Source organism: Pistacia vera, unplaced genomic scaffold, assembly GCF_008641045.1.
Source record: "Pistacia vera cultivar Batoury unplaced genomic scaffold, PisVer_v2 Contig526, whole genome shotgun sequence".
NCBI lineage: Eukaryota > Viridiplantae > Streptophyta > Magnoliopsida > Sapindales > Anacardiaceae > Pistacia > Pistacia vera.
This window is the reverse complement of record NW_022196364.1, coordinates 1,269,903-1,295,008: the sequence shown is the minus strand read 5'-3', so window position 1 is coordinate 1,295,008 and position 25,106 is coordinate 1,269,903. Positions and strand designations below refer to the sequence as shown.

General features: G+C 40.6%; 1 long non-coding RNA gene across 1 annotated transcript; it reads right to left on the bottom strand.

The window, feature by feature from the left end:
- Positions 1–22,806: 22,806 nt before the first annotated feature.
- LOC116107022 lies at positions 22,807–24,838 on the bottom strand. Its single transcript, XR_004124392.1, has 3 exons — positions 24,658–24,838; positions 24,261–24,334; positions 22,807–23,281 (listed from the first exon to the last, which is right to left on the bottom strand). It is a non-coding gene; the product is annotated as an uncharacterized LOC116107022 (long non-coding RNA).
- Positions 24,839–25,106: the final 268 nt, after the last annotated feature.

Here is a 25,106-nt window from a genome sequence, read left to right as displayed (position 1 = left end):
CAAAACTCCAATGATATCTACATATAATTTATCATATTTGATGTACAAAAATATTTCTCACTCATTTAAAATACAAATATTCAAATTAACTATACCTGATAACAACCTTGTATCATTTGTCCTATTCTAAAGATCATCAAAAGTCAGAACATGGGTACACCCGCAGCCGCTTCTGTCAGAATAGTGGGTGCGCGCCAGACCAGTCAGAAGCTGTGGTGATTCCACGTGTCCAATCCCTGCGCCAAATCGTGCAAATCACTCTCGAAGGTGAGCAATGTGACATAAAGAAGGATTTGCACGGATAATCCCACCAATTCACAGATCCAGTAATCATTAGCTCAATGCATCCCACTATAAATTGAGAGTTCCTCTCTTATTCAAGGGATTCGCTCAATTTTTACTCTTAATTAGCTATACTCTCTCAAGAATATATAGCGCTCTCTCGCTTGTACTATCACTTGTAAATCAGTCAGCTCATGCGACTTGACCTCTATCATTAATAATATAACAGTGGACGTAGGACTTGCTTCTTTAGCATCTGAACCACTTTAAAAACGTTTTTCTCATTGTATTTACTCTCTTTTCCTTGCATTCACGTGTGTCTTCTGAGCCAGCTCAACATTTCACACATGCATTTTGTTGGAGTCAAAATCACGCATCAACAGACTTTTTTTTTTTTTTACAATCTCGAATTAAATATATATCTACATTTTTTTCTTTGAATATTTGTAAACTAGAATCAAAGTTGAGATAGTTATATTATATTTGTATACTTGTATTTCTAATGGAGATGTAATTGTTAATGTTAATTCTTAATCCTAATATCTAAGTTTGTATTTATAATTTATAATTTATAATTATAAGTAATAAAAAGTGTTAAAATCCAATTAATATTTCAATGTCTCATTACTTTATTATATTTCATAGTGATTATATTTTTTTTTTAATTAATACAAATACAAAATGTCACTAAATATAACATATAAAATATTTTTATTACCATAATTTATAATTATTAAATGTTAAATATTAAAAGAAAAATTGTAGGCCAACCCACAAAGCACGCGAACCGGCCCGCATGCTAGATAGCATATTATGTCATGGGCCTTAAGATTTGGCGGACCGGCACAGCACAACAAGACGCGAATTTCTGTGAGCCTTAGCACGGCATGGCACGGCCCACAGTATGAAGGACCTTGAATCTTTATGCATGGCCCACCACTGGCTCAGTTGTAAGTGATTTTGAATCCAAGTAATGCTATTTATATGTTGATTCATTGTTTTTAGGATGCACATTTCTGACTAGTTTTTCACTTGTATGTTAGTTGATGTCGTAGTTAAGGTTTATTTTACAAACAAAAGTGTTTTTTTTTTTTTAACAAATTGGGAAAATCGTGTTCCGTATCTGTAGTAAACACACCTCATTATGGTGATAAGTGTTGTGCCTAATTTCCTAGCGGTCAGATTTTTGTCACACGTCCTTAAGGTATGTCAAAGTCTGGGAACCAGATCATCTCACGTGTCATCCCATCAGCGCTTATCTATCTCACAAGGTGATTACTATCATAAGCATGGGTTAGGCTGCTATTAGCATGGCCTGGTCTATCACAAGCACGGAGGTCTTCCATTTAGCTTACGCACACTTCCCTTGTAACTTCCCTCGACCATGTAACATCTCTAAGCAATAACATAATAGTGGATGTAGGCTTGGTCTTTATACCGTCTAACCACTATAAAAATCTCTTTTGTTCTTTACTTTTTTACGTCGTTTTTATCAACCTTGCTGATTACCAGTAACCATGTGCACATCTTATATGGCCCCTTCCAAGGTCGATTGGGTATCTTTGGTTGGTACATATTTTCGCATCAACAATAAGGAAGCCCAATTTCGTTAATTATATTTCTGATTTGTATTTTTAGGGTTATGTCCAATATTTGTCAAATGTTTGATACGTTGGATACTTCATATTGAATTAGTTTGTTTTGCAATGTAATAATTGTATATTTGTAGAGTCATCTTGTTTTGTAACGTAGGATAGTGCATATTGAAATTAGTTTGTTTTTTTAATGTAGTAATTGTATTTATGTAATCATATGTTGATATAGAACTAGACATGGGCCCGCGCGTTGCCTGGGTATGTTTATTCAATGTTTTTGAAATAGATTGTAAACAAATTTATTCTAACAAAATAAACTAAGTAGATTAAGACATAATAAGTGTTAAATTATACAAATTTTAAAGTAAATATAACTTGTATATATATACAAAGTTGTGTTAAGATAAAATTAATAATTGTACCTGTATAATTGTTAATATCAATTATAGGTAGATGTTATTAAATCATTCATCCAACTTGAGAAGATCACCTGAATATTATATGGTCTAATTATATTTTTTTCAGGATCATCACCTTGTACAATTGATATTATTTTTACAGACATATCTTTGATATTTGATGTCAGTATTTTGTAGTGAATCATGTATGATATTTAATATCATCTAAATATTATCAAGATCAACTATTTAAACTCAAAATTTATGTTGACCTTCCGTAATTTCTGTAACTTATATTCATTTTCAAGTTACGTTGCGCAGGTATGTCTATTATATATTTTTTTTACATTATTATTGGTTTTCTTTTGTGTTTTAAATATATATTTTCTATACTGAAGTTCATTTTATATTGAATTGATAATTAAAAAATCAATAAATAAAATATTCGCAAACTGAACTCAAAGTTTATATCATCATGGTTCTTCTCAAATATGTTACCATTTGACATTTGCTACCAAAGTTTAAAACTTTGTCAAGAAAACCAAAAACAAATTTGCAGGATAACCCACTGGGTATTATTGATAAGTCTATAAATTAATCAGAGAAAGAGAAACCTTGTTGAAAAATGTGAACTTTTAAGCAAGAGACTTGTAGAGTCAAAGGAAAAAAATTGATTTTGATTGTTGAGTGAATTATTTTTATTATTATCATTTTAGAAATAAAAAAAATTAAGAATGTTGAGAAGATAACTCACATAGAAAGCAACAACAACTCCAATAGTATAATCTAAAGGCAACTTAATTGAAGCATTGAAAAAGCCATGAAGATAAAGGTCCTGTGACACAAATCCATTTGCTGCAATTAGAATTGATTGACCACCACCTATAGCAAATAAAACATTTGATGATAGCATCCTAAAGAAAGACGATAATCGTAAAACTCACAAAACCCACAAATCAAACAACAAAGTCAATCCAAAAATCAACAAATAGAGATAGAACAAATATAATTAAAACTATATATCAATATTTGTTTTCCTTTGTCATCACTAAAATTGTATTTGTCTTATATGTATGATGATAAAATGAATGGTTCGACAAAAGGTCTATAGTTATCTAATTCATCATATAATATATCAAATTAAATCCCTATCTTTCTAGTTTCCAAAGATTCAAACCACTCATTAATTGGATTTTTATTGAGCAAGTCATGACTAATTTACTACTGACTGTTTAGTGAAATCGAGAAACAGGGGAAACCAAAATGTATGTAATGATAAAAGGAATAGTTTCCAAGTGGGGCTACAATTATCCAAATTAAGCATATAATATATTAAATTAAATCTCTGTCTGTCTGGTCTCTAATGGTTCAAACCTCTCATCAATTGGATTTTTATTGAGCACGTTATGGTCAATTTACTACTAATTGTTCAGTGGAAACCGAAATGTGTGTGATGATAAAACTAAGGGTTTGGCAGTGGAGCTAAAGTCATCTAAATTAAGCGTATAATATATTAAATTAAATCCCTATCTGTCTAGTTTCTAAATATTCAAACCTCTCATAAATTGGATTTTTATTGAGAAAGTTATAGTATATTTACTACTGACTTTTCAGTGGAAACCAAAATATGTGTGATGATAAAAGTAATTATTTGACAGTGAGGCTACAGTTGTCTAAATTAAGCGTATAAAATATCAAATTAAAGTCCTATCTGTCTAGTTTCTAAAGATTCAAACCTCTCATCAATTGGAGTTTTGTTGAGAAAGTTACGATCATTTTACTACTAATTGTTCAGTGGAAACCTAGATGTGTATGATGATAAAATGAATGGTTTATTAAAACTACATGGTTTAGCATCAAACATCAGTTGATATTTGTTGAATAAATGAAATTAGTTTTATTCAGCAACAAAATCTTTTCATGATATATGTATGTAACATAAAAGATATCATCAAAAAGAGATAGAACAAATACAATTAAAGCTACATATCAATATTTGTTTTCCTTTGTCATCACTAAAATTCAATTTGTTTTATGTGTGTGATGATAAAATGAATGGTTCGGCCGTAGGCCTATAGTTATCCAAATTCATCATATAATATATCAAATTAAAGCTCTATCTTTCTAGTTTCAAATATTCAAACCGCTTATCAATTGGATTTTTATTAAGTAAGTTGTGACCAATTTACTACTGATTGTTCAGTGAAAATAGAGAAACAAGGGAAACCGAAATGTGTGTGATGATAAAAGAAATGGTTCGAAAATGTGACTAAATTTATCCAAATTAAGTGTATAATATATCAAATTAAAGCACTATCTATCTAGTTTCTAAAGATTCAAACCTCTCATCAATTGGAGTTTTATTGAGTAAGTTATGGTCAACTTACTACTGACTCTTCAGTAGAAACCAAAATGTGTGATGATAAAAATAATGGTTCGACAGTGGGGCTACAGTTATCCAAATTAAGCATGTAATATACCAAATTAAATGTGTTATGTCTAATTTCTAAATATCTAAACCTCTCATAAATTGGAGTTTTATTGAGCAAGTTATGGTCAATTTACTATTTACTATGCAGTAGAAACCGAAATGTGTGTGATGATAAGAGAAATGGTTCAAAAGTGGGGCTAAAGTTAACCAAATTAAGCGTATAATATATAAGTTAAAGCCCTATCTTTCTAGTTTTCAAAAATTCAAACCACTCGTCAATTTGATTTTTATTGAGCAAGTTATGACTAATTAACTACTGACTGTTCAATAGAAATCAAGAAATAGGAGAAACTGAAATGTGTGTGATGATAAAAAGAATGGTTCGGAAGTTGGGCTACAGTTATCCAAATTAAGCGTATAATATATCAAATTAAATCCCTATCTGTCTAGCTATCTGTCTAGTTTCTAAATATTCAATCCTCTCATTAATTGGATTTTTATTGAGCAAGTTATGGTCAATTTACTATTGATTGTTTAGTGGAAACTGAAATGCGTGTGATGACAAAATGAATAGTTTACTTAACCCAAATTTAAGGGATTCTCATATTAGAACTGATAAGAAATATTTTAAATAACACCTATTAATTGGAAAACAGAATCAGCCAAAATTAATTCATTTAACATATATACTCGCACATCAACAGGACATAAACAATAAATCATTCATATAACAAATTAAAATACACGAATGTTTTTACAGAAAACATATTCAACACAATTGAACTGTTTCTACTAATATAGATATGACACATACTCACAATTCGGCTAATAATAAGATCATCCTCGATTTGATCTTAGTAAAGTACATGAACATTTCCTTGAAAACAAACATAACCAAATTTAATCGATCTTCATGTTAAGATTTGTTAAGGAACAATTATTTATTCGTATAACAACTGTTACTTGAAAATGAAATCAACAAAAGTTAATTAATCTTCATATTAAAATTGTTAACGAATATACTTATCGTTCGGCAGGACTAACACAATTAATCATTCAAATAGATTGACCGAACAAAAACAATCAGTCAATCAAATAATAACCGTTAAAATGGTTAGGAGATATACTTACAATTTCGTATTAAAATAGTTAGAAGATATGCTTACAATTCAGAAGAACGAATCAACATAACAACTCATTTGACAATGGTAATCGGACATCCTGCCTTTATTCCATGTCAATTCATGAATTTGACCTGTAAACAACAACAAAAACATAAATAAATAAAAAATTGTCGATTGATAAAATCATGAAGAACAGACGTATTATTGACACAAACTAACATGACCTATAAACAATTAACAAAAGATTAGACGTATTGTTGACACTAACTAACATATTGCGATAATACACAACTAAACATACGCCCCTTTTATAACCTTTTATTTAGACATTTCGAATGCCAACACAATTAAATACAAATTGAATATGAAGAAATGTTTACAATGTCAATATAATGCACCTATATAATTATTAAGAAACATGTATGTTTTTACTACTAATGCAATGCACCTATATAATCCAATCTTTATGTCTATTTATTTAGACTTTGGAATATCAATGCAGCAATTAATATTGTCTACATCATCACCAATGAAATTCAACCTCATGGAAATCACAAATCAAAGATGTTCTTATGGTTAGACCTTTAGAATGCCAATGCAATGCACCTATATAATTAGTATTATTACTAATTATTAATACAACAATGCAATGCACCTATGTAATACAATCTTTATATCTATTTATTTGGACTTTGAAATACCAATGCAACAATTGATATTGCCTACATCATCACCAATAAAATTCAACCACATGACAATCACAAATATAAGATGTCATTATAGTTAAACCTTTAGAATGTCAATGCAATGCACCTATATAATTAGAATTGTTCCCATTTTTTTAATTAATTAATAATTATAAAAAAGTAATAAATATCCAATGTGTCAAGATAGAATAATTTGATTGCCTTGTCAATCCAATGTGTCAAAATGGAGCAATTATGGAGCTTTAAAAATGTGTCACATGGCGAAAAACCTGCATGGGTATTCATGGCGAACAACCCGCATGAGTATTTATGAATCTTAGAGCTAAAAATATCTCATTAAACCACACATCCAACGTGGCAATAGAGAGCAATTCTACAGCTCCAAAATAAAACAATTTTAGAGCTCAAAAAAAAAAGTATCATCCGTGTCACTCAAATAGGTATGCTTTTACCTTTGAATTTGGAATACCAACTTAGCAATTAATATCTCTTTGCAACATCACCAATAAAATTCAACCACAGAGCAATCACAAATCCTATGTGTCAAAATAGAACAATTCTATGAGTTCCAAAATGTGTCACATGGCGAACAACTCGCATGAGTATTCAACTTTATTATTGTATCTTATCTAAACTAATATATATATATATATATATATATTTGGTGTTGTAATGTAGGATGTTGCCATTCGATATCATGTCACAGTGTTTGGTAAGCTATATTGATATATAAAGCCATACGATTACAATGCGATACCATTAATCTATAAGACAAAAAGATTGCATTTGGCGATGTAGTCATGCAATTAGAACGGAAGTGAGCATACGTGTTATGGTATACTACAAAGAGAGGATCGAATGGTGAATGATAATAAATTGCAGAAAATATTTGAGGACTTTGATGCTAGGGACATCGATGATATGTTCTTTCGAAATTGAGGTTGAATCATGCATTACTGATGGTGGAACCCTTCTACAAATCGAAACTATAACAAAACAAACTATAAAGTCTTTGTTGAACCCTTTGTTAGATGAGAGTGAATGGCCAACTAAGAAACCTTTTATGCCATCATTCAACAGAGCCAAGGTTTGTAGGTCTCGTAAAGCTCCGAGAAGAGAACCTGGAGAAAAAGTAAAATAGTCTAGGAGTTTCACTACTAGATGTAGTAACTGTAATATGCTTGAACATAATAATATAAAACTTCTTACATTGGAAGCTCAACCCAAAATCAAGAAGGCAAAAACATCAAAACAGATAACTGTATTTTGTTCTATAATTATGCGTACAATGTGTATTTGACTGGTGCTGGATTGTTCCTTGTATAATGTGTGATGGTATTTATGTGCAAAGTTCTTGTTATAACTAGTGCTCTTAAGATTTTATGTGTATAGTGTTGTTTAATAGGTCAAAGGACATACTCCCACCCAAACTTTGCCTTAACGACAGTTTAGTACCCAAAAAGTTTAGAAACGACAAACACCCACTTTCTGTGAGGTTCTATTCAATGTTCTGAAAACCTACCCGTCCAATGACCCGATTAGGCTGCCGGTTCCCGAGTTAACCGGTTCGACCGGTTGGACCGGTCGGTCTGACCATAGATCCTATTAGCCCCTGTAGGTTTGAAACCCAGCAAACACACCCCAAATAATTACCCATCAATCTTTGCAAGTTTGAAATCCAGCAAAAATACCCTTGTAGCTTCCATACTTTTTTTTTTCTCTTTCTCTTCGTCAGTTTTTTCTTTCTGTTATCACTCTCCAGTTTCCCCTCTCTTCTGTAACTTTCTTCTTCCTCCCTCTATTCTTCTTCTCTAACTTCTTCACTTCATCCTCTTCATTCTTTCTCATTCCCCTCTCCTTTACTTTTCTTCACTTTTGGCTAAGCCACAACATGCTTTTTCAACAACACCCCATTTTTGTTTCCTTAATCACTAGCAAACACAAAAATGGCTAACATGGTTTGAAATCCACCATCAAGGAAAAGGACGAAAAGGTCTAAGGGTTTTGGATCTACACACAAGAAAGGCTCGGGAATGGGTTTGAATCACACGCGCTGCCACGTCTCTAAGAGAACATCATGAAGAAGAATAAGACCAATTTGGCTTGTGGGTATTCTTCTTGACGCTAAAAGTTACGATTTTGATGTTGAACGCTTTGATTTTGATGGTGAAAGTGATAGTTTATGAGTTTGGTTCTAACTAAGATGCGATAATTAGCTCATTGAGTTTATTATTTCTATTGCTGATGTTGTTGTTTTTGGAGGAGGAGAGGGTGAGAGAAAATGGTTTGGAGAAGTAGGAATGTCATATGTGGAAGGAGGAGGTGGTGGCCACTGCTGCAAGAATCAAGAAGATTGAACAATGACGAAGGAAGATACGAAAAAATTTAGGGATTTTTGTTTTTTAAGTGACCCGGTTTTGTGATCAATCCAGTTGGACAGGCGGTTTGTCACTGTTCATCCTGTTCAAATCTGGTCTTAACCGAGTCAAATGCTTTTACCGGTTTTTATTAAACCTTGGACCGGACAGGTGGCTGGTTCTTGGTTGAACTGGTCCAACCGACTGGTCCGGTCCGAGTTTCAGAACATTGGTTCTATTAGTAAATTTCGTCTACTAAAGACTACAGTAAAAAAAATTTGAAATGACTTTAAAAGTTTAATTTCATATTTTTTTATTAATTTATGTCAAGTCAACTCATTCAATACATAAATACCCATATCCTCTAAATTAAATTACGAGTATGCCATCAAATATTTATGTACTAGTGAAATGACTAGTTTATCCCTATCATTTTGTAATACTGAAGTTACCATTGGGATTTCCAAAAAATTGAAACACGGCAAATGGTCAATTCGTCCTTGTTTTGGCAGCAAAATTTCAAAGTCAGGTCGTGGGAACTTGTGCAGCCCCGAACAAGTACAGAAACATTTGTGGCTGAAGGTTAAAAACATAAATGTGCAAGATTCATTTGTAATGAAGTTCTTCATATGTTACAAAGAGACCAAAACTATGAATTTAGTACAACAGAATGTCTTAACAGTGAAGATAAGCACAGAAAGCAAAAGCAATTTGCGAAATGCTTTTGTTACCAGCTCTTAATTGTTGCATAAACAACCCTAAGACAGGCTAAACCACCCAAAACAATGCCCACATATCAGGCCATTCTCAAATCAAATATTAAACAGGCACCAAACCTAATTTCATCTGAAAACAGTTTAATTCCTGAATGCTTTAATCCCTGAAGTACAGCTACGCATTTGGGACCGGGTCCAAAAACTTGGCCCAAAAACCCGGTCCTAAGACCAGTCCTTGAGAGGACTGGTCCTAGCAGGTCTGATCTCAAAACCAGACTAGGCCAAAGGAGAAGGGCTCGATCCCTCCACTGGGCCCTCCTCCAAGGCCCGGGTTTGGGATCAGTCCCAAGCCCAAGCCCAAACCCAAACCCTTTTGATTTATTTATTTTAGCCCCTGGATAATTACATAAAACCCCTAAAAATTTTGAAATAAACAGAAATTGTAAGAGTTAAAATATCCCCTAAATTTCTCATTTTTTTCCACACCACTCAATCTCTCATTCTCTCAAATCTCAATCTCTCTACTCCAAATCTCCAATCAAATTCTCATTCAATTTATATTTATAATTTATAATTTATTCATATTATTATTTATTTGTTTATATTATTCAATTTTTTCTATTTTTCAATATCATCTCTTATTCATATTATTATTTAATTTTTTTTATTTTAATTATTTATTATTTTATCATAAATTCATAATGGATTCCCAAAATGATGCATTTGGAGGATCATCCCAAAATGAGTTTTACGTTCCATCCACTAAAGAAATTGAAAGGTTCAATCTATTTTCACCATTTCCTTCAGAGGTAGCAACTGTAATTCAATAACCACATTCGGCCAGGACAAGGTGCAGCCAAACACAAGCGAGCTGCGACTTATCGGGCACGGGCATGACCCAACCCTCCCGACCGTCAAAGAGGGTCATGTCCGATGTATGACGACACTTCACCAAATCAAAACGACCAAAGACAAATGGAGAGGGGGAAGAATCATGTGGGGTATGTAATTTCTATGGAAACATTATTTGCGCTAAGAAGCGGACTTCGAAGATGCGACGACACTTGGAGAAGCACCCCCAAATATGCAGCTGTCCGATACATCTTCAATCAGATCAGGTAGGCAAATTCAAACTCAACTTAATTTTAATCCACAATCGTCAACTCTCTCAATATGACAATACAATGCACATGTTGCACGAGAAAAAATAGCAAGATTCATAGTTACTACGGACTCTCCCATTTGTTTATCTAAAAATCCTTATTTTATTCACATGATTAAAACTGCATTTTGTCCAACATATATCCCTGTTAGTAGAAGTACAAGTAGAAAAGATATACTAAAACTTTATAACAAAATAAATAATAAACTTAAAAATGAATTTCAAAATTTTAGGAATATATCTATTACACTTACATCAGACATATGGGCTTGTAGATCAAAACAAATTTTTTAATTGTCACAATACATTTCTTAGATCATAGTTGGGTTTATAACAAAAATTGATGGGTTTTAAACGATTATATGAAAAACATAGTGCTAACATTATTTATTTTACAATTCTTGAAGTTTTGCAAGAATATGTATTAACTGATAGAGTTGTAGCGCTAACACTTAATAATGCAGCTACTAGCACCGCGACAATCTCTTTATTCGAAAAGAGATTGGATCTACGTGGTGAAGACAATTTTTTTCACCAAAGATGTATTTGTCACATCATCAATTTGATTGTTAAAGCAAGTTTAGATATTATACATTCGAAGATGAAGAGTGTACGCACAACTATCGGATTTATCGTCGGCGATAGCAACAAAAGATGGCAGGAGTATGTCAAATATTGTAGGCAATAGGACTCACTAGTTCGACCTTTGAAGTTATGTACAAACATGTCTATCCGTTGGAACTTCACCTACTTGATGTTGGAAAAAACTTTGGCGACCGTAGGACAAATTACAGATTTCGTCAACCAAAAGACCATCCAGAGGATGTTCTCAGGTATGATGATTAGGTGGTTTGTAAACTTTTTTATTCATTTCTAAAAAAAATTATGATTCCACTAATACATTAAGTGGTATTTATTATCCGACTACTAATTTAACATTAGATATTTTACTTCAAATTTCTAATTTTTTTGCTAAATATAGATATAATGACGTTTTAATGGAAATTGTTTTAAAGATCGAAGAAAAATACGAAAAATATTGGTTAGATATTACATTCTTATATGGATTAAGCCTTGTTGTAGATCCTACACGTAGTTAACTATATAATTACTGAGATAGGCCAACATTTAGGACATGATTATACGTTTTATTTGACTGACTTTAACCAAAAATAAGAAAGTTTTTTTTCTTTATATCAGAATAGGTACAATAGAAGTGGAAATGGAACATCCAAGAGAGACGATCAGGACCCTGATGAAGACCTCTATCAAGGATTGAACATGTGGACGTATATGGAACATGGCGGAAATAGCAACTTATCTCGTACATACATGGACCAAATGAACTGAATCGCTACCTACAAATGGACATGTCCTACATGACGAAGAATGAGAAACGTGAGATGGATTTGCTTCAATGGTGGAACCAACATCAAAGTCGATTCCCCATTGTAGCCCAAATGGCACGTGACATTTTATCTTTGTCGGTTTCTACGATTGCATCCGAGTCAACATTTTCAACGAGTGGTCAGATTGTTGAAGACAAAAGATGCTCTTTAATCAATGAGATGATTGAAGTGATAATGTGTTTACGGGATTGGACTCATGCAGAGAGAAGACTACAACAACACCCTAAAGATCCCGAACTACTTGAACTCTTTAGGAACACATATTTTAATAATTTAAATATTGTTGATGATGAAGGTGAATAATTTAATAAAAAAAATTATTTAATTGTTTATTTGTGAAGCGTGAATGTGTGATTGTGTGAATATTACATTTATGTAAAATTAACCATTAATTTATTTATTATTTTTAAAATTAATTAAACTTTTAAACACTTACTAATCTACCCCTAAAAATTACTAAACCTCCCTACAGAATTTCATTTCGCCCCTAAATATATAAAAAAAAAAAAAATAAGGGGGAAAATAAAATTTTGCAGGCCCATAAGACCGGTCCAGGTCATGAATTACTCATAGTCCCAGGCCCATGAGCGACTGGTCCCAAATGGGACCAATCCCAAACGGGCCCAGACCCGGGCCTACTTGGGACCGGTCCTTGACCAACTCTACCTTGAAGCTGAAGGCCATAATATCTGATAGAGGTAGATGAGATGCTTGAAGTGCGATGCCCACCTGAGAGTGCCAACTAGATTTGACATCAACATAGTTAGTACTACACATTACGTCTGGCACATGTAGTAAGACACTCACCATAATAAATTGCCAAAACAAACTCAATAAATTATCAGAGAAACAATCATTTAAGCTAACATAAGAAGTTATTCTTTGAAGACAAGGGTAATGAAGAGAAAAGAAATCATCATTACCAGAAAACATCGTTAGTAACAGACACATTAGTTTAATCATTGGTCTCGTGTAATATAAGTTCAAAGGGGAAATGCGAAGAAGTCAAGAGAGTTAAACCTTGTTCAAAGATGTTGATGCTGTTTTTCGGCACCAACCAATTGTCACGTGGGTTTTGTTCTTTGATGAATTAACGCACGTGATAATGGGTATATGAAATGAAATAAATGCTAGGAAAACTTTTTAAAGTGGTTCGGATGCTAAGGTATCAAGTCCTACATCCACTGAGTTGTATTGATTTTAGTGTTGGTCAGGTCGCTAAAGCGTACTGACGTACAAAAAGTTATGAAAAGTGAGCTACTCTTCTCTTTTTTACAAGTGAGAGAGTTGTTTTTTGGTAATGAATGAACCAACCCCCTTAATGGTGAGGTTCTCTTCATTTTATATCGAATGGAAGCGTGTAATCATCACTAAATCTACGGGTTGGTGTGATTGTCAGGATATTATCTATCTTCACGTCCCGTTTTCCCTTTTTCCAAGCTGACTTTGCATGACTTACTGCAGAGAGATGGACGCGTGTAAGCTCCATGTTTATTCGCAGGTCTGACGTGCGCACATTGTCCTGACAGGGGCAGGTTACTCCTGACGTGACTCCTTCCACGTCAGCTCTTTATTTCCAGTGCATAACAGAAGCCCCCTAGTTTTTAAGGTTCGAGGAACGAGCCTTGGAAACTAAGTCACACTGGAGACTTTGGTCGCTACGACCTGGATGGGACGAGCTCGCCTCAAGACGCCACAGCGAACAGGTCTCGCGCGACCTCGCTCGATCCCTTGCCCAAGCGACCTGACGATCTTTATCTCTGCGACCTGGCCTTGACGGACGCTCCTTAGTAGTTCAATGATCTGTCCCTGCGCTGTCAGGCGCTTGCATGCGTTACAGCGCGTGTCAGACACATTAAATGCGCGGTATGACCCGACGCCGTTTTGACAGTATTGACCGTTTAACGCGTTTGAAACTGACAGCCCTAATGCTGCATTTAATGCGACGTGGGTTTGAAATGGCGCCCCTTTTTACGGCATTTAATGCGACGTGGGGGCACATTTAATCGGAGGGAGGGGGGATTGCCGTTTCGACCGAGGGGTGGTAACCGTCGTTTCGCTATCCATATAAAACTTGGCATTTTTCAGATGAAGTCACCGAAATTTCTTTCGCTTTGAGTGACAAACTTTGGCAAACCAAGAACCATTTTCTCCCGATCGACGTTTTCAGGCAACCGGAACGAGTCTCGGCCCTAGTTCCATATACCACAGAGTAAGGTTCTCTCTTTTTTTTTTTTTTTGGTATGGTTTGATCGAACCACGGTGTTGGGTCTTCCGGTGTTTCACCGGAGTTTCGAGCCGTTATTGGTTTCGAGCCGTGATGGGGCTTGAATCACTCTAGGTTTTAAGTATTTGTCCCTTGCTGCCGCACGGGACAAACATGAAGGCCCCCATGACCATGTCTGTCGATGTTGCAGACTGGAATGGAACCGTCAACATCCAGGACCGAGGGAGGAGCCAGCTCGTCCTCGGGGGAGCTCCCGAAGACGCAGCTCTCGACGTCTATTCGGTCCTTACCTCCGAGAATATGCCAGAATAAAGCGGCAGTTCGATATCCGTAACGAGGTGTTCCTCGACCACACTAGGCCGTCACGGCGCCCACCCGACGGCCTTGCCGCGATCTCTGAGGAGATCTTCAAGGGTGGAGGGAGGATTCCTTCCATCCTTTCATCAGGTCGGTCCTGGATCATTTCGGGATCGCACCAATGCAGCTGACGCCAAACGCGTATGTCATCGCCGTTGCGATGTACATTGCGTGCTGGAAACGGTTTGGGCGAGCCGTCGGCACTGGAGCTCGGTGTCGCCTACTACCTGAAGAAGAGTAGGGACAAGGATTCTTACTACTTGTCTCGGCGACCTAACATTGATGCGGGGATACACGCTATCCCAGCAATGCGGGGGCCTACGAGACAAAGTTTTTCTTTTTCTTTTATAACGTCACCGCCACTTCCAGGATCCAAGTAGGTTTTCTCTTCCTGGATTCGTTAATTGCTCGCACGATCATTAGCTAACGACCTGTTTCTTATGCAGTTAATAGAACGACCAGCCAGATTTACTCGCCGACCCGAGCAGGCTCTTATCCTTCGGGATACTAGGCGAGGAACAGGGACGCGAGGAAGCTTGTGACGACCGCGAACCTGCGGAAGTACGGTTTTTTCACCGACAAGGCATCATTAGAACCCTTGGACGGTGAGTTATGCTGGTAACTTTTTGGTCGTGGTATAAATCCCTTACTGACAAGTTAAATGCAGAGACCATGCCCCCAAGAGTCCGGGCAGTCCCGCCGAGCGCCATTTGTTTTCCCTCGATCAAGGAGGGAAAGGGAAAGGGAAGGGAGGCCGAGGCTGCTCGTGCCTTCCCGCACAACCGCTGCGAACTTCTGCGCCTTCGCAGCTCGCCCTGCACAAGAAGCGACCAAACAGAACAGGTCGCTCCAGCACCTCCTGCTCGCCCCAGGCGGAAGGCTCCGGCCCAAAGGTCCAAGAAAGGAAACAGGTCCAGGTCGAAGAATCTCAGACCGAATCCGAGGAGGAGCCCCTCAGGACGCGCCAAGAATCCAGGAGGCCGGGAAAGGAACCTGCGAGCGGGGCGGTGACTGGCGACAAGGCGAAGGACGCCGGTTCTAGACTCGTTCGGGAGTCTGCCCGAGTACTTGCAGCCATTGTATATGGCTTGCTCGAGAGCGAGCTATGGGGTCGTTAATGAATTTGCAGACGGGTGACAACCTGATGGCCACTCGTTTCAGCATCTGAGCAAGGTAAACCAGCTGTACCTTGAATTCCTATTTTGGTTTATTTCTAACTCGTATACTGCTCGCAGGGGTTGCTTGCGATGAGGATGTCCATGGAGAAGACGCGGCTGGGCCGCAAAGGGAACGAGCGACCTGGAGGCGGAGGTCGCGAAACTGAAGCAGAACTTGGAGTCCGTTGAGGCGGAAAGAACCCAAGCGTTTGAAGCAGCGAATAGGTACCTAAACCAGAAGGACGCTGCTCAGCGAAAGTAGACTTCCAAAGGGCAGAGCTCGATCGGCGTGCCGAGGAAGTCAGAGAACTTCAAAGGACGACCGCCAGGCTTTCTAGAGAGGTCGGAGAAAAGGACCAGAGCTTCAGGCGACCTTTGCACGGGCTCAGAGAGCTGAGGATAGGCGGGTTCCCGAGCAGGAAAGGCTAGCTCTTGAGGCCGAGCTCAGGAGAGTCAAGCGAAGGTCGCTTCTCTGACTGATGAAATGCAGAATCAGTCGGAGGAGCTGAAGAGAAGGCCGCGGACTGGGCGATTGGGTGTATCTACACCCTGCGAGCTAGGAACCCGGACTTGGACATGTCCGCCCTCCGGAGGGTGGCAGGCGACCTTGCGGATTATGGCCGAAGAGGACGACCAGGCTGCCGCGGCCGCCCAGGGACCGACCAGGCGGGTGGCTCTGGCTCGAAGGATCTCCCCCGACCAACCTTAGCGTAGTGAACTGTCTTGTTGTAATCGGGTTTTTGGAATTTTCCTTGTAAATGAAGTTATCTATTCAATTCACAGTTCGCTTTTTTCATATATTGCGTGTACAATTTACAACTTGTGATTACATAATGTCTACAAACGTGAACAGAACACATACGAACTGTTTTAAGCGAACAAAGTAACACTTAAAAGGAAATTTACAAAAAAGAGTTGAGTTCGGGATTACTGATAGTACGGCCGGAGGTGCTCGGATTCCAAGCTCGGGGTACTTTGGAACCGTTCAACCTTTTAAGATGGTAGGTCCCCGGTCTGATTACCTTGTCGACCCGGTATGGACCTTCTCCAGTTAGGTCCTAGTACCCCCGCACTCGGTTCTCTGGTCGAGGAGAACCTCCTTTGCACAAGGTCTCCGACCTGAAGTCTCTTCGTTTGACCTTGTAGAAGAATCTTTTTGCTCGCTGTTGGTAGGCCGCTATCCTTAGCGAGGCCTTGTTGCGGTGCTCTTCGACCAGATCCAAACTGCTCTCGTTAGTGCCTCGTTTTCGTTCTCATTGTACAAGTCCCTCCGAAGAGACCCAGTTCCGACCTCTACAGGGATCATCGCTTCACAGCCATAAGCTAACGAAAATGGAGTTTCCGAGGTGGAGGTCCTTGGAGTTGTCTGTACGCCACAAGACTTCGGGGAGGTCATCAGCCCAATTTCCTTTGGCTGCCCCGAGCTTGGCTTTCAGAGTGTGCTTGATGGTCTTGTTGACTGCTTCGACTTGGCCATTCGCCTGGGGTCTGGCGACTGAGGCAAATTTTTTATGGATGCCCAGCTCGTCGCAGAACTGCCTGAACTCCTCATTGTCGAACTGCTTTCCATTATCTGAGATGAGGGTGTGAGGAATTCCGTAGCGGCACACTATATTCTTGAAAACGAAGTCCTTCAGCTTTCTGGTCGTGATCGCGGCTAGCGGCTCGGCTTCGACCCATTTCGTGAAGTAGTCTACCGCGACCACGGCATACTTGACCCCGCCCTTTCCAACCGGCATGGGCCGATGAGGTCGATTCCCCACATGGAAAAAGGCCAGGGGCTAGACATAGTGATTAGCTCGTGAGAAGGGGCTCGCTGATGTTCACGGACCGTTTGCACTTGTCACATTTCTTGACGAAGTTGTTCGCATCTTCTTGGATTCGGGGCCAGTAGTATCCCTGGCGAACAATCTTGTTCGCCAGAGACCGAGCTGCTGTGTGGTTACCGCAGATCCCTCGTGAATTTCCTCATGATATAGCTGCTTCTTCGCTGGTCACACATCGGAGGAGTGGGGCACTGAATCCTCTCCTGTACAGCTGGTCCCCGATGAGCGTGAAGCGAGCAGACCTTGTTCGCAGGACCCTCGCCTCGACTTTATCGTTGGGTAAGGTCCCGTCCTTGAGGTACTGTACAATGGGGTTCATCCGGAATCCGTCTGAACCTCATTCACGGCCTGCTCGGCCAAGCTGATAGTCGGAGCGTTGACAAAACGAACAGGAATGTTATCAGGAGTCTCCGAATCTAGTGATGAGGCAATCTTTGCCAGGCGTCCGCTATTGAGTTGCTCTCCCTGGGGATCTGGCGATCTCAAAGTGCTTGAACGATCCCAAAGAGGCTTTAGCTTCTTTCAGGTAGCGGATCATTCTCTTCCTTAGCTTGGTACTCCCCTAGGATCTGGTTGACGACCAGCATGGAGTCACTATATACTGATCGCGGTTGCACCCATTTCTTTGGCGAGTCGCAACCCGGCGAGCAGAGCCTCGTATTCGGACTCATTGTTGGTCGCTTTAAACCGAATCGGAGAATACCATGGATGGATCCCCTCGGGACTTACTAGGAGAAGACCCGCACCAGCTCTTTTTCTGTTCGATGACCCGTCAACGTAGAGGTTCCACGTCGACAGGTTTTGGATAGTTTCTTACCCGGCTTCGCTAGACTGCTGTTCGCATCGGGTGATAGGAGAATTCCGAGATAAAGTCTGCAACAGCTTGCCCTTTGATAGTCGACCTAGGCGTGTACCTTAAGTCGAATTGGCTCAATTCCATGGCCCATTTGAGCAGCTTACCCGAGGCTCTGGTTTCTGGAGGACCTGCCTGAGAGGTAGCTCGTCATTACGTTAATCGTGTGGGCATGGAAGTAAGGTCGCAGCTTTCTGGACGCGACCAGCAGGGCAAAGCTAGGCGCTCCATTTCCGGGTACCGCATCTCGGCATCCGATAGACGCTTACTTGCATAATATACCGGCCACTGAACTTTTTCCTCTTTTCGTATTAAAGCTGCACTGACGCGAACTGAGACACGGACAGGTAGATGAGCAGGATTTCTTGTGGAAGTGGCTGGAGAGGAGTGGTGGCTTCCCAAGATGCTCTTTTATACTCTGGAATGCTGCTCGCATTCGGAAGTCCACTCGAATTTTATTGGCTTTCAGTACGTTGAAGAATGGTAAACAGCGGTCTGTTAGCCTCGATATGAAGCGACTAAGTGCCGCTATTCGCCCGTTCAGACTCATGACCTGCTTTTTGCTGGTCGGACTTTTCATATCGAGTAGGGCTTGGATCTTTTCGGGGTTCACCTCTATGCCTCGCTGATTTACCATATACCCTAGGAACTTTCCTGATGAACTCCGAACGAGCATTTAGAGGATTCAGCTTCATTTGTAGAGTCGGAGTATGTCAAACATCTCAGCGAGATGCGAAATATGATCTGTGGAGACCTGGGATTTGACCAGCATGTCGTCCACATAAACCTCCATTGTCCTCAATCTGGTCGGAGAACATCGGTTGACTAACCTCGGTAGGTCGCACCTGCGTTCTTGAGGCCGAAGGGCATGACTTTGTAACAATATAGCCCGGTCCGTGTGAAGGTGTATGCTCCTCGTCTGGCTTGTACATCGGGATTTGGTTGTATCCCGATATGCATCCATGAAGCTTAATAGCTCGTGCCCCGAGGTGGCGGTAACGAGCTGGTCGATCCTTGAGGAGGGGAAGCTGTCTTTCGGGCAAGCTTTATTCAGGTCGCTGAAGTCTACGCAGGTCCGCCACTTGCCATTTGGCTTCTTGACCAAGACCGGGTTAGCAACCCAGGTCGGGTAAAGAGCCTCGCGAATAGATCCATTGCGAAGAAGGCTCTCCACTTCTGATTTTAATGCGGCGTACCGCTCCGGATCCATTGCCCTTCTCTTTTGGCGAACTGGCTTAGCTTCACTGTTGACGTTCAGTGGGTGAAAATAACGTTCGGGTCGATCCCGACCATGTCGCATGCGACCAGGCGAACACATCAATGTTCTCCTTAAGAAGCTTATTAGCTAGAGGCGAGCTGCGGGCCGAGACAGCTTCCGATCTTTAGCGTTCGGCTCGGTTCCTTTGGATCAACCGACACCTCGGACAGATCCTCCACCGGACCGCTCGGGGGATTTTCTGAACTGCGGATCTATGTTATCCTCTGCCGGACCAGGCTGTGGCTCGGTCCGACTGATCGCCATAGCGTGGCGTGGTTGCACATCGCGTAACGCCCTTTCCTTTGTCGGCCATCTGGACCATTTTACATAGCATTCGCGAGATGCCTCTGCGATCCGCTTACCTCCCCTATCCCCGTTGGATGGGGAACTTCATTTTGAGGTGATAAATGGAAGTGACTGCCCTGAAAGTTCTCAGTAGAGGTCGCCCTAAGATCCCATTAAAGGCTGATGGGCAGTCCACGAAAGAATTCTGTAACCCTAGTCACTTCGTCGTAATCGCCGAGCGTGACTGGGAGTTGGATCGTTCCATTGGGGATCAGGTGATCCCCTGTAAAACCATACAGAGGCATCGAGGCTGGCTTCAGGTCGGCCTCGACCAGGTTATCTATGAAAGGGATTGAACAGGAGTTCACAGCGCTTCGTTGTCTACAAGCATTCTGCAGACATTATGACACCCTATCAGGGGCGTGATTACCAGAGCATCCTCGTGAGGGTGGTGCAAGCGAGTGCCTCTTTCTCACAGAAGGTGATCGGTTCTCTTTTCGGGCTTTTGGAGGTCGCTCCGATGTATTCATTACCCTAATCGGGTCGTGCGAGGCTTCGCGAGCATATTTCCTGCGCTCCTCGTGGGTTTCCCGCGAGGTGGGGACTCCAAAGATTATATTAACGCTGTCGTACCCGCTGCGATCACGGCGCTTCTTCTTTCGCTCCCCTTGGTTTTCTTTTGGGAGTATCAATGTACTCTTTGAAGTGCCCTTCTGATGAGCTCTTCGATAGCCTGCTTTAGAGCTCGGCACTCATCAGTGAGGTGCCCTTATCCCGATGGTCGGCAATACTTTTTGCTGTTCCTGGCCGTAGCAGGGGTTTTCATGGCTCGGGCTCGCGAGTAAGCTGGCCTCCTCGGATTGTCGAGGATTGCGGATACGGACAATTCAGGGAGATTTGGGTCGCGTCGCGATCGCGACGAGGAATAGGAGCATATGACTTTTTCTGCTCGTAGCGGGGTTTTTTCCTTTTCGCTGATCGGCAGTATCTCCTTGCGATGAGCTCGCCTGTTATCTCCGACCAGGCGTGCTGCTGGATGTGCCGTGGTCGCGACGACGGAGTGCTGCCAATGAATTCTCTATCGGAGATGCTTTTTTGCAGGCTATGGAATGGTGAGGGAAATATTGTCCTCAGCCTGCAGTTCTTTCCACAGGTCGGTTTGCGGGCGAACTCCAGCTATATAAGAGTTCGGATGGACTCTTCTGGGGCGTGAGCCACTTGTGTTGAGCTCCCTGTGGAAACGATCAATATAAGACTGCAGGGATTCGTCTCTCTCTTGCCTTTATGGGAGGTAGCTCAAAGGCATTGAAAATTTTCGGTTGGCTTGGAAATGCGGAGGAACGCTGTGCTCATCTGAGCCCACGAACCGATAGATCCCGCCGAGAGCGACCAAACCAACGCTTGGCATGAGAGGTCAGTGTCACGGCCAAGCAGCGGCACTTCGCAAGGTCCGAAACCTGGTGGAGCTCCATCAGGTCGTGAACTCATTAAATGATCCTGCGGATCGTAGTTTCCATCGAACGGTCGCATATCTGGCATCTGAACCCTGGTGGAAGCGGAGCAGAGCAATATTTCAGGGAGAAAACGGGGATGCAGAAGCGACCTGGCTGCTCGTTTTGTGCTCCTTTAGCCTATCCAGAGCTCGCTGGAGCTCCTCAATCTGTGGTAAGGAGTCAAATGGGGGTCGTTTTCACCCATGCGAGCCGGCCCTCTCGGTTGCGGTTCAGGACAGTTCAGAGGTCGGATTCCTCCTCACCTCGGCTCGCATTTCCAGCCGCGCTCGACACACGCTGACTAGAGACGCGCGAAGGTGGTGGTAACGCGAGGGCACTTTCACGACCCTCGCGGTGGTATGAACCGCCCCGGAGGTGTGGTGGCCAACCGCCATGAGAACGACGGGGGGATCGTTCTGTGGTGGTGATTGGAATCATCGCGCCCAGCATTTTCGCCGGGTTTGGTTGCGAGTGGCGTGGGACAGTCGGGATCTACTTTTTCACACGAGTCTCAGCTTTGCGACACCCTGCTCGGGGGCCTTGTATTCGTGGCCTTTGGGAGCCTGTAGGCTTACTTTTTGCCACTTGCTTACCCTTGCGTTTAAGCGCTGCAGTGCTCGCGGCACGGACTATCGCCCTTTGCCGTGCTTTCGCGCGGCGTTGCAGGTGTTTTTGGCGGTTGCACCGCACCGGCTGTCGCGGACGACATGCCTTGGTCCAGACGGTCCAACCTCTGGTTGACCGTCTGGAGAGTATTGTCGAACCTCTCCAGGTAGCTTCGAATGACAGGGTCCAGTTGCGGAGCCGTTGGGGTATTCCCAACAGCATTTTGCGAAACTGGAGGTGCGTTGGAAGGGGTGCCCCTCTGGGCTGGGGGGACTCCTTCTGCATGTTGATTCCCCTGCTCCGGTTCAGATTGGCGGGCCATTGTAGCTGTCAGACCAGTAGGCCCAAGGTTTTCCTGATGAAGGATAGACGCTAAATCAGGCCCTCCTTCTAGCGCCAAACTGTTGATGCTGTTTTTCGGCACCAACCAATTGTCACGTGGGTTTTGTTCTTTGATGAATTAACGCACGTGATAATGGGTATATGAAATGAAATAAATGCTAGAAAAACTTTTAAAGTGGTTCGGATGCTAAGGTAGCATGTCCTACATCCACTGAGTTGTATTGATTTTAGTGTTGGTCAGGTCGCTAAAGCGTACTGACGTACAAAAAGTTATGAAAAGTGAGCTACTCTTCTCTTTTTTACAAGTGAGAGAGTTGTTTTTCGGTAATGAATGAACCAACCCCCTTAATGGTGAGGTTCTCTTCATTTTATATCGAATGGAAGCGTGTAATCATCACTAAATCTACGGGTTGGTGTGATTGTCAGGATATTATCTATCTTCACGTCCCGTTTTCCCTTTTTCCAAGCTGACTTTGCATGACTTACTGCAGAGAGATGGACGCGTGTAAGCTCCATGTTTATTCGCAGGTCTGACGTGCGCACATTGTCCTGACAGGGGCAGGTTACTCCTGACGTGACTCCTTCCACGTCAGCTCTTTATTTTTCCGTGCATAACAAAAGATATCTAAGGAAATCTCACCTGTGCGCAATATCCAAGTTTCATGTCCATTCCCCATCCGTGGTGACAAGATCATTCTGAACAAAAGAAGCAGCAGCTCTGTGAAAATTTTATTAAAAACAAAAAAAAAGCATGGTACTTGAAAGAACAGTGACACTCAAAAACCCGAAATTATAATTGAAATACAAAAGCAACCAAGGGTAGCTTCGTCTAATGGATATGACAAAAGACAAAAAACAAAAGCAGCCAGGAATAGAACAATGCTTGGACTAAAGTCTGAACACCACATCTATCCATTAGATTTCCCCTTTAAGATCAACCAGCCCTTTCTCCTTCATGCGGAAACGACCAAAATTTAATCCACGGTCACATCATTAACATCATGTCTTACGCGAAAATTGTCATACTTAATGTAGTGGATAAATGTAATTTATTTATTTCACATAACCATGTCTTTCTGTCTCCGAAAAGGTAACAACCATCCCATTCCATGGATTGTTATTCAAGAATTAAGCGGTGTCAATAAACATGTGCAACACAATAGCATGGGTTAACATGGCTCTCCACCACAGGTACACCCACGGCCACAGGCAAAAGGGAATAGCAACTACAGAATGGTTGCCAATTTATGTCCTTTCATATGGATAGAGAGGTGAAACTGCCAAAAAACCACAAATCACACATGTACTAAACTTGACAAATGTCAAGCATGAAAATAAAATCACACAGGTTTACATAAATTATTAAAGTGAATACACCCCCTAAGTAACAAAGAGCACATATCATCAAATCTTTGGCCAAACATTAGAGAAATCATATATGAAGCAAAGAAATATCACATGTGTTCCTGCACGTTGCCCTTGATCTTAAATCATGCAAAAATTAGCTGTTACTCTAAAATCCTACTGGTCTAAGACTTTTCTCCAAATATTAAGGTTCCAAGATTAAACAATTACCAGTATGCTCATAAGCAAAAACATTATCTACTTTAAGAGATACTCAAAGATTTTTGCTCAAGTTATGACATCTTACATGGAGTGGAGCTCAAATTATTACCCGTATAAGATGCCAAGCACAATACCAAGCAGATCTCGAAAAATAGAGCCATACCTTCCACAAATCTGCAAAATCTAACAAAAAGTAGACCAAAAAAAAAAAAAAAAAATCTTGTCAGCATCAATATTTTGATGCAAGATATCTTACAACATATTACCATCAACATATATACTTGGAAACCAACTAGAAAAATGGATTGCGAGTGTGTTTGTGCACTGTATCATGTATAGAAGGAGAAAATAATGTCAAGCAGCGAGGGCGGCAATGCCCAACACTGCAAGTTCCACAAACCCCACCCACTCCCTCCCCCCACAAAGAGAAAAAGAGAGAATGGGAAAAAAAATTCTATGGAATCCCGAGGGTTCTCTCCGTCACTCGTCATCGATCGTTTGCCTACCATGCCATTGCCGTTCACAGCCCTCACTCCGCCACTTTCGCCGGTTTTAAGTCGTCCACCACTGTCCCGGTTTTCGTTTATCTTCTCGTCGTCGATGGTTTCTCGCCGATTCCCTCCTAACTGCTTCAGATACAAAGAAGGAAGCGGCAACACGCGAAAAGGCAAATGGCTTTTCGTTTACTCTTTTCTTCTGGCGAGGACAACTGAAGCGGACACATGTCGAGCAACTAATTGAATCTTCCAAGAAGCTTCGCTCCACTAACCGAGACAAATATTCTGCGTTTGTTTAAGTTTAATCAGGCCAGATAGGATTATGAAAATGTTTTTGGCACGTCTTTTAAAAATGTTTTTTTTAATATTTAATATTATTTTTAACTTTTTTACTTGTTAATTTAATTAAACGCCATTCGTGATAAAAATTTATAAATTAATAAATATACTTTTATTCA